This window comes from Entelurus aequoreus, linkage group LG13, assembly GCF_033978785.1.
Source record: "Entelurus aequoreus isolate RoL-2023_Sb linkage group LG13, RoL_Eaeq_v1.1, whole genome shotgun sequence".
NCBI classification, from domain to species: domain Eukaryota; kingdom Metazoa; phylum Chordata; class Actinopteri; order Syngnathiformes; family Syngnathidae; genus Entelurus; species Entelurus aequoreus.
The window spans coordinates 54,261,939-54,272,209 of NC_084743.1; positions in this window are offsets into that span (position 1 = coordinate 54,261,939).

A 10,271-nucleotide genomic window follows, 5' to 3' on the forward strand; every position below is an offset into this window, starting at 1 on the left:
TGTTACCTTTCTTAAAAGGACTTATCAAGCATGGTTATTAGATCCTGTGATGAAGGATTGGTGAAATGTACATTGGTGTTTATATACTGTATTTCCTTATTTTAATTTTTCTCTGTTCTTGTTACCCTTGTATTTAAGATTTGATAATAAAATAATACAATATATTGTTGTGTTGGTGGTTATTCTCAGTGCAGTGGTTCCTCAACTTAAGAGTGTTCTGGGATAAGAGCTGTGTCTCTGCTAATTGTTATGTTTTAGGTTGCAAGACAAAAAAAGCCACAAGTCTCTATCCTGGACTAGACTGAACAGAAAACAAGATACTTAGCCAGACTTCCAAGGAAAGGGTCGGAAGATGAAGTACACGCTCCAGAGTTGCAAACGATCCACCATCTTCCTGTCGCTCCACCTTAAATAACGGGACGATTGGTTATGCGAAGCAGGTGTGGGTCGTGGCTCCGCCCATCTCAAGGTTCAAGGTTCAAGGTTCAACTTTATTGTCCACGCGGGGAAATTTGTCTTGGGCGGTGTGGATCATTGCTTTCTTAACATACACAAAAACAACAGAACAAAAACACAAGCACAGACACAACCACAACCAGACAACTAACATTTAAACATCAGAACATGGAGCTTGATAGACATAGGTGGCACTTTGATGCAGGCATAAAATCTACAGTATGGAGATAAAGATAAAGTACCAGTGTGCATTGCACTAGAGCTCATGGATAAAGTGCTATGTGCTAAAGTGCTTAGTTCTAAAGTGCTATGTGCTAAAAAGTGCTAACCTATGTATTAACATTCTATTGCACCTTGTTGGTCAGCTTAATGGAGGCTGGGACAAATGACAATTTAAGGCGGTTAGATTTGCATAGTGGGACCCGGAGTCTTCTCCCTGATGGCAGGGTTCCATATTCAGGGAAGAGTGGGTGTTGTGAGTTGGAAATAATTTTCTTAGCTTTTTTCCTAACTGCCTGCTCATAGATGTTCTGTATAGGCTCATATTCTTTCCTCCCTACGATCTTCATTGCCGTTTTATGCATGCCGGCCAGTTTGCTTTTTAGCTTAATGGTTAGGTTGCCAAACCATGAGGTGATCCCTTATCTAATAATGCTCTCTACAATGGCACGGTAGAAAATCATCATGATGTGTCTGCTTACGCCGTACAATCTTAATCTTCGCAAAAAATATAGCCTCTGTTGCAGTCTATTGCACAGTTTGTCAATATGTGTCTTCCAGCAGAGAAGATCATCAATATGAACCCCTAAATATTTATATGAGGATACCTGGGTGATTTCCTGATTTTTGATGACCACTGGCTCATGGTCAGTCACTTTCCTCGGATCCAAAACCATTTCCTGTGTCTTGGTCACATTTAGAATAAGATAGTTGGTATCACACCACCTAATAAATAGGTCTATCTCGTCTTGGTACACAGAGGGGTCCGTATCCTTGTGTAGAAGGCTTAGGAGCACAGTATCGTCCGCAAATTTCACCATATAATTGTTAGGGTGCACAGTCCTACAATCATTGGTGTACAATGTAAACAGTGTTGGTGATACAACGCAACCCTAGTAACTTTGGAAACAGAAAACCAAATTAGAATCAGCAAAAAGAAGACCAAGGAGTTGATTGGTATGCAAAGAGCGACAGTCTCCACCTGGCAGCTCACTTCCCTCGTCGGGAAACATACGGTAAAAGTCAGCCAGACGAGAGGACAATGAGAGCTTGAGATCCCCTTTGAGCGCTCTTACAAGTTGTGGCCTTCCCAGTCGACCAGGTACTGGCAACGCCTGCTCCTTCTTCTAACCTGAAGTATGCAGCCGACCAAATAAGCAGGATGGACGTCAAACAGGCGAGGAAGAGGAGGAGGAGCAGGTGGTGAGAGAATGAGGAGGAACACATGGAAGACAGGATGGATCTTCAGAGACGCCGGGAGTCTGAGCCTGACCGCTGCTGGATTGACAATCCGCTCTACTTCGAAGGGACTCGCGTCGCGAGGAGCCAACTTCCTGGACCTGATCGCCAGAGGCAAGTCCCGAGCAGACAACCAGACCTTCAGACATAAGCGGGGGTTCGGGATACGGTGGCTGTCGGTCATCCTCTGGTTGCAGACTGCTGTGCGGCCAAGGGCTGCTCGGTCGCTCGGGTTGACTCGAAGGGTATGGAGGATTGCCTCCCCTGACAAGGGAAGGCGGCTGGTTGAAGAAACCAAGGTGTTGTGGCCGTATTCCAGCCAAGGGAGGTAAGCAGACCAAGACACAGGGTACCATCGAATGGCGGCCTTTAAGTCCTGGTTGCCGCGCTCGGTCTGCCTGTTAGACTGCGGATGGTATCCCGACGACAGCCTAGCTGTTGCTCCCAGAGACTTGCAGAAGGACCTCCACACAGCCAGAGCAAACTGCAGACCTCTGTCAGAGACCAGGACGGATGGTATGCCACAGAGACGAAATACGTGGAGTTCCACAAGGTTGGCAGTCTCCAGTGAAGGATGAAGTGAGCCATTTAGAAAACCTGTCGACCACGGTGAGTACGACCCATCACGAAGTCCAGGGCAACGTGAGACCAAGGGCAGGATGGGACTGTAATTAAGCATTATTAACTTTGTATTGGTACAGTATTGTGTGTAAGTGTCATTAAGATGGTAATTGACCTCGGCTCACCTACATCTCATTTACTCATTACAACAAATCAGCTGCCTAATCAACACCAGTCTAAGAAGAGCACGTTGTTGAAGGACAATGTGTCTACATTTACATGGACTTTAAACAGAACCCACTATTTTCCAAACACTTGGAAAATAATAGGGCTACATTAAAAAAAAAAAAAGAAAGTGTTCTGCACTGTGCCTCTATCCTTACAGCAACTGCAGCTTTGTTTAAAAGTATTTGCAAAAAGTAGGACAAATGAGAAAGCACAGACACACACACATATATATATATATTTTACTGTATGTGTGTGTACGTGCTAATGATGTAAGCTCCTGAGGGTAAAATTGGGTGGAATGCAAACAATTACATTGTAAAACGATGGTGTTCTACTTTAATTAATTTGTTGATATAGTATATTATTATATATGATACATACAGTAAAATGAATTATTTATGCTTATTCTCCACTCCCATCCTGAGAGGATTTATCTTCTTTAGAGTCTGAGATTATTTCAAACATCCTGAACAAATTCCCAATAAGTAACATACTGTAATACAGTATGGGCCGCAGGGGTACTCAGTTGTAATACTCTTTTCCACCACTTGTGGCAGTAATGTCAATCTTACAGAAGAAGTCTGAAGCTCAAGTCATAGTTTCCTAAGTGCAAAAAATATTAAAGATTAAAGTAGTGAAGCTGTATTTTCTGTTGCACTTTAATTTTATTGACAGTTTAGTTTAGAAACATATTCATAATTAATTTAGGTTATTTATTTTCACGCAACATAATAGTATGTAAATATATTTTTTATTTGAGTCCTTTCTTATGCAGTTATTTTGGTTGGTACTTCTTTTTTTTTAATCAGCCCGAACTAAGCCATTTGACAAGGTTGTAAACTGTAAAGTAGGTTAGATATAATTATCTAATACCATTAAAATAAAGAGTAAAATTACTAATTCAGTGTTATTATTTGAGTGGGCTCTGGGCCCCCCAATAAATGGGTGAAGGTTGGGTCAAAAAGGTTAAGAACCCCTCCTGCAATACACTGTGTACTGTGATTCCACTTTGCACAGTTAAATATCCCAAAGAAGAGTGGGGAAAACGTCTATTTTATTTATTCCTACCTCCTCTCCATCAATTACAGATAGACTGTTCCCTTCCTGATATCACTTACAATAACAAAAGGATTAAATAACAATAGACATAGGTAGATTAGTAAAGAAGACAATGATTAATAAACTAATGCAAGAATATACATTATTATAAGTATTAGTTAATAAAGAGTCAGTGCTTACAGAACCATAACGAATGAGTAGATACAATCATATTCTTAATAACTTAGTAAATACTGAATGGAAGGTAAACATTGTAGGCTATAAGCTACTAGGAGTTAGCAGCCACACAACAGCTAAGCACACAAGTAAATAAAACAATGATTATGTTATACGTTTCCTTAAATGAACAATATTGTAGTCTGAAAACCGAAATTTGTCAATATAAAGAAATATCAAATAATTACAGTTTTACATTACTTATTAGAAAGTATCCAGTAACAAAAGTGTCCGCATCAACTTACTGCAATATGATATTTGCTGAATGAATTTTGTGGCCATTAAGTGTCGCCAAAAAAAACTATTACCACTCTCCTTTTATTTGAAGACAGCATAACAAATAGGTTAATGTTGTTGATACCTGTCATTATTTTCTATTTGAGTAATTTCACTTGACCAAGCCTTTTTTAACATTTCATAGGCTCAACAGCCAATACTGAATCTTGATATCGCCAGCTAAAATTGGTGAACAACAGGTATATTTGTAGCTAAATAATGAGACAAAATATGGACTTCATATAAACAAGTGCAGAAATATATTGTAGATGAGACTAATATTTGTAGCAGGAAATGAACTGCAAACAAACATTCTTTTTCTCATTAGCGTCACGATCTCAGCAGCACGGCACTCGTTATGTCAATCAATTGCATGAATAAATCCAACTTTGTCTTTCACCGATTAATGTTTAATTTGTGGACCCCTCAGATGTAAAGACATGATGTGCCTCCAATCTTTTCTTCTCTAAATACTGTAAGTGTCAAATGAAGTGAGGTAGTAGCAAGCGTGCCTTCTTGGTGATGATGAATGGTTTAAATCTTTAAAAGAGAAAAACAGTCTTAAGAATGTAAAAATCCACTCCATCCCATTTTAAATATTTATATAATATTCATGATCGCTTTTATATTTGCTTGTAAACCTTTTAAATACACCCAAATCTGAAGTGATTCAGGTAAATAAAAGCAGCCTCATGGGGCCCCAGACCATCGCCTGCAAGCGAGAAGTGCCTGGATGGGCCTCTAGGTCACGTGATTGCAACCCACCTATAATACGAAACAAAGGAATATACATTTTAAAAAATGCCACAACTTGCATGACATGACAACCAATTCTGTGTTTTTGCTAAATAATTATGACAATTCTTTGTGAATTGTATTTCATATTAGTACATTTATGACCTGGTTGTAATATATTGATATTATTGAGGCATTTAAATAACTATATTTGTTAAACTTGCATGTCACAAAATTCAGTGGGAACAAAAAGGCATTGTTTTTGGACAAAATAAATATCTGTTTTTCTTTTTTTAAGCAACGATTTGGGCACCATTTCAGTACCGGTGTTCTGTCGAAAAGAGCTGCTTTAACAAAAAAGCTACAAGTAAGTAATTACCGTAAATTACGGACTATAAGCCGCTACTCTTTCCTGCGCTTTGGACCCAGCGGCTTATAAAATGGTGTGGATCATTAATGGATTTTTCTTGGTTAGCGGCCATAATGTTTTGTATTCAACAAAGTTTTCAACAGACATGGAAAAAGTGTGTTATTGTTTGTGCAACCGCGCCATCGTTTGGACAAGTTTGCTCACTGCAGGTGCTGCAACGTGAACGTCTACAGTATTGCCTTCTGTCTAGTGCTTTCAACCGGAAGTACAAGTACCGTTCTGTCTTCGTATGGATTCCTCATTCATCACTCCAAGCCGAGTCGTACCAAAGACTATAAAAATGGGACCCATTACCTCCCTGCTTGGCACTCAGCATCAAGGGTTGGAATTGGGGGTTAAATCACCAAAATGATTCCCGGGCGCGGCGCCGCTGCTGCTCACTGCTCCCCAAGGGGATGGGTCAAATGCAGAGGACAAATTTCACCACACCTAGTGTGTGTGTGACAATCATTGGTACTTTAACTTTAACTTAAGCGACGTTTTATAATATAACTAAAACAATTCATACTTACTAAATCGTCCCATGTGTGATGTCTGTAGGAGTGTTTTCATGTATATTTGTTTATGCTAACATAATGTATAAAAGCATTAGCGAATATGCTAACGCATTTACAAGTGTCTGTGTGAGTATTATTAACTTACAATATTCTTTTTGTATTGTTTTAGTTTCGTAAATTCACCAAAACGTCACCGTGGAGTTATTGAGTCTGTTTAGCTGATTGAATAGCTAGCTTCCGCAGCTAATGGGTCCATGATGATAACTTCTGTTTTGTTTGATCAGCTGTTTTACTGCCGTGTTACATGCACCGTTAGGAAATAATAAATGTATGTAAATAAACATTTACAGAATCTTTCTGTGTAAATAACTAATTTCACAACTGCGGTTATAGTCTGGTGCGGCTTATATATGGAAAAAATAGTCGGAAAAATAAGGAATTTAAATTATATTTCTTTCATTGGGTCTTCTGACCAGTTAGCATGTAGACAATTACAGTTCACATTGACGCAAATAATGGTAGCCTAAATTTTTCTTTTCATCATCCTTGTTTAGACAGGAATAACATTGTTATCATTAGTGTACAGTAAGGCAGGCAAACACCCAAACTCCTGTTTGTCTTTCCGAACACACAAATACAAGGTGTAGTGTCACAATATATACTGTACATATATTTAAGCATTAGCGAATATGCCAACACATTTACAAGTGTCTGTGTGAGTATTATTAACTGCCAATATTCTTTTTGTATTGTTCCAGTTTCATAAATTCACCAAAACGTCACCGTGGAGTTATTGAGTCTGTTTAGCTGATTGGAGAGCTAGCTTCTGCAGCTAGTGGGTCCATGACCATGACTTCTGTTTTGTTTGATCAGCCGTTTTACTGCCGCGTTACAAGCACAAGAATAGTTTAGCACCTCTCTGTGTGCAGTTTTTACTTTCCACCCACAGTCTGAATGCTTCTGTATACACTACCGTTCAAAAGTTTGGGGTCACCCAAACAATTTTGTGGAATAGCCTTCATTTCTAAGAACAAGAATAGACTGTCGAGTTTCAGATGAAAGTTCTCTTTTTCTGGCCATTTTGAGCGTTTAATTGAACCCACAAATGTGATGCTCCAGAAACTCAATCTGCTCAAAGGAAGGTCAGTTTTGTAGCTTCTGTAACGAGCTAAACTGTTTTCAGATGTGTGAACATGATTGCACAAGGGTTTTCTAATCATCAATTAGCCTTCTGAGCAAATGAGCAAACACATTGTACCATTAGAACACTGGAGTGATAGTTTCTGGAAATGGGCCTCTATACACCTATGTAGATATTGCACCAAAAACCAGACATTTGCAGCTAGAATAGTCATTTACCACATTAGCAATGTATAGAGTGTATTTCTTTAAAGTTAAGACTAGATTAAAGGTATCTTCATTGAAAAGTACAGTGCTTTTCCTTCAAAAATAAGGACATTTCAATGTGACCCCAAACTTTTGAACGGTAGTGTATATGTATAAAGTATAATATTTAAACAACACATTTAGAACATTCATTCTCACACTGCAAAAAGTCAGTGTTCAAAAACAAGAATAAAAAATACAAAAATTAGGGGTATTTTATTTGAACTAAGCAACATTATCTGCCAATAGAACAAGAAAATTTGGCTTGTCAAGACTTTCCAAAACAAGTACAATTAGCTAACCTCAATGAACCCAAAAATACTTTAAAATAAGTATATTGTCACTAATAACAACTGTACTACTATATGAGTACGTATTTTCTATTGTTTCATTAAAAATAAAACCGCAAAGTCCATTTGGCTGTCATCTGTTCTAATATGAGACAATTGTGTCAAAGTCATGATTTTTTTTTAATGCTTGAAATAAGAAATTATTACTTTAAAAAAGTAGTTTTATACTTGTGAGTGTTGATGACACAGCTTTGCATCAGTTGATATTCTAGTTTCAAGCATGTTTTACTCAATACAGGTCATCAAATCTCAGCAACAAGCTGTAATATCTTACTGAGATCATTTAGGACCAAAACCCTTAAAACAAGTAAAACACTCTAACATAAAATCTGCTTAGTGAGAAGAAGTATCTTATCATACAGAAAATAAGCAAATATCACCCTTATTTGAGATATTTAATCTTACTTAGATTTCAGTTTTTGCAGTGCAGGACTGGACTGTGCACCTCACCTCATTTTTGCACTATATTCTTTTTCCTTCCTATGTTTTGCAAATTTGTAGACTGTCGCACTGATACCGGAGTTGCTTTTAATCTCATTGTACCTGTGTATAGTGACAATAAAAGCCATTCTATTCTAATAGCAACTGGTAGCTTTTTTTTTATTAGAAAAGCAGCTCATTTCGACAGAACACTGGCACCGCTTTAGATTTGACGCCAGTATGGGACAATATTAGAGATGTTCAATAATGGCTTTTTTTTCGATATCCGATATTCCGATATTGTCCAACTCTTAATTACCGATTCCGATATCAACCGATACCGATCAGTGTTTCCCATAAACTGCCAAGATACCTGTGGCGGTGGGGGCGTGGCTATGGGCGTGGTCACCATGACATCATCGAGTAATTTGCATAATTTACTACAATATGATTTTCTCTAAAAAGGCTCAAAAAATGTATACTTACTAATTAATAATAACAGTTTTGTTTTAAACGTCCACCCATCCATCCATCCATCCATCCATTTTACAATATAATTACAACACTTGAATTACAACACATTTGAACAATAAGTTATTCACTAAAATATATTTATTAATTGTGGTTCTTACAAAAAATATATCTTATAAAATATAAAAGCTAAAACAGATACAGATTTGAACAATAAGTTATTCACTAAAATATATTTATTAATTGTGGTTCTTACAAAAAATATATCTTATAAAATATAAAAGCTAAAATGTCTCTTAAAGCTCTGCCCCTTTAATTAGTGCATACTAAATAATTTAACTTTAGCCTACTACTACAACCATATTATTTACCAGCAACATAAAGTGAAACAGAGGCAGAGGTGTCCTGCCACAGTCAGTAACAAATAAACAGAAAACAGTAGTGGTCAAATACAAATAAGGCAACAAGAGAAGTATCCTACACTTCTCTTTTGTAAAGTAAATCTCAACAGCCTATATGGGCATCTACATCAACTATATGATTTGCCTGAGAAGCTGGACAGGACAAAAAAAAATAAAAATATATATTTTTTTATATTTGTGGCGGACGTAATTCTTTCGTGGCGGGCCGCCACAAATAAATGAATGTGTGGGAAACACTGCTGATACATACAGTCGTGGAATTAACACATTATTATGCCTAATTTTGTTGTGATGCCCCGCTGGCTGCATTAAACAATGCAACTTTACCATGAATTGATTAATGTGGACCCCGACTTACACAAGTTGAAAAACGTATTCGGGTGTTACCATTTAGTGGTCAATTGTACAGAATATGTACTGTACTGTGCAATCTACTAATACAAGTTTCAATCAATCAATTAAAAACAAGGTTTTCCAAAATAAGAGAACAACTTCAACTCCAGTTATGGAAAAAAGTGCCAACATGGCACTGCCATATTTATTATTGAAGTCACAAAGTGCATTATTGTTATTTTTAACATGCCTTAAAAAAATTTTGGGACATGCTCTCCCTGAGATAATCCTGACACCCACTACAACTATGGGAAATACTACACTTTGACTTTCACAAAGTGCATTATTTTTTTAAACATGCCTCAAAACAACAGCTACAAAAACAATGAAGGCACACAGCTTCAGTCCAGAGTATACTAGAGCATACTTGCCAACCTTGAGACCTCCGAATTCGGGAGATGGGGGGCTGGGGGGCGGCGAGGTTGAGGTGGGGGGGGGGGGGATTTGGTGGTAGCGGAGGGTGTATATTATAGCGTCCCGGAAGAGTTAGTGCTGCAAGGGGTTCTGGGTATTTGTTCTGTTGTGTTTATGTTGTGTTACGGTGCGGATGTTCTCCCGAAATGTTTTTGTCATTCTTGTTTGGTGTGGGTTCACAGTGTGGCGCATATTTGTAACAGTGTTAAAGTTGTTTATACGTCCACCCTTAGTGTGACCTGTATGGCTGTTGATCAAGTATGCATTGCATTCACTTATGTGTGTGTAAAAGCTGCATATATTAATATATTATGTGACTGGGCCGGCACGCTATTTGTACGGAGGAAAAGCGGACGTGACGACAGGTCGTAGAGGACGCTAAAGGCAGTGCCTTTAAGACACGCCCCTAATATTGTTGTCCAGGTGGAAATCGGGAGAAATTCGGGAGAATGGTTGCCCCGGGAGTTTTTCGGGAGGGACACTGAAATTTGGGAGTCCC